We start from the raw sequence: 1328 nt of genomic DNA, 5'->3' as shown, positions 1-1328 counted from the left end.
AAGTGGCCACTCCCTTAATTATGCAAACTTAATATAAAGGAAACGGATGAGTTATAAAAAAATTCACCCCCCTCACAGTTGTCATGAAGGGTAATATTAGCTGTATTAACCAAAATCTTTTTTTGTACCAGGCTGTAAACACCTTTTTTTCTGCTGTAAAGTTGACCATTCTAACAGTGGGCTCAATTGAAATTTGCTCTATTTTGGAGCCAGGAGCAGCCAGGACTAGCGGAATTTTGGATCAATTGCAGTTTTAGTTACTTCCGTATTGACTTCCTGAGGGATAGCGGGAGGTTGCCGCTTGGTTGTGACTGTTTGTCTTCTTATCACCCCAATATGAGGGTCTATACACTATACCTACACACGTTTGTCTAAACAGCTTGAAAAGTAGATTTTTCACCATAAGTGCCCTTTAAATGATTTCAATATAGCTTATGCTATTTTATCAAGATATGACACTATTGTTTTGAGCCTAAAAAAGTGGACACGTCATTTGTAAAGTTGTAAAGGCTTTCTGTTGTATTCCTATTTTGTATTATCTCCAAAAGAAATAAAAAAAGAAAAAAGCTTTTGCCCGGTCTCACACAGGCATCTAAACGCGCACGTATCACGCACAAACCCCTTTTAAACTTGACAAAAACTCTCGACAACCTTTTTTTCTGGCTGCTGTGTCTTTAAAATGGTGTATAGATTATTATGCATTATTGAAACATCAAGCAGGACGCAGCAACTAAGGAAATGTCCTTATTTTATGCAACAGCCGTACATTTAAAAGGGAAACATAAGAGCGATCATAAGCAAAAAGACCCCTAGCCTCTAAGGTCTTTTATGGAATAGCCTATCTTAAACTGACCAGCTATGTTTTCTTTCCCTTGTTTATTTATTTGCTTGCCGCATGTACTTGTGTGCGATCGGAAAACTAGTGTGATGATGGCATGCCATCTTTACCAAACTCGGGCAAAGTCTGCCTCTCCTTTCACTCCACCTCAAAGCCCCAGCTGGCCCTCTTTGGCCCAAGGTATTTGGCGGGACGAAAAAGGCAGGCCGCTGGCCCCGAGGAAGTCCTGTTTTGGCCCGATAAGGCCCTGGAAGTGACAGTGAAACCACGACTGGCCTTTGCTCGCTCGCTTTAGGCACGAAAGTGAAAACGTGGCTAATAATTTACTTTTTCAAGTTTGTTTTTACATATATTTGGATATGTGCATGATTTTTTGAGGATCTTTTGGTCTACTTCACTTTGTCAGGCAGGTCTTACATTGCGAACAGGTGTTACAGTAATAAGACCTGGGTGTGGCTAGAATAATTGAACTTAGGTGTGATCAACCAGA

Source organism: Danio rerio, chromosome 8 (assembly GCF_049306965.1).
Source record: "Danio rerio strain Tuebingen ecotype United States chromosome 8, GRCz12tu, whole genome shotgun sequence".
Taxonomy (NCBI): Eukaryota; Metazoa; Chordata; class Actinopteri; order Cypriniformes; family Danionidae; genus Danio; species Danio rerio.
The sequence above is the reverse complement of the archived record's forward strand: the minus strand, read 5'-3'. Positions refer to the sequence as shown.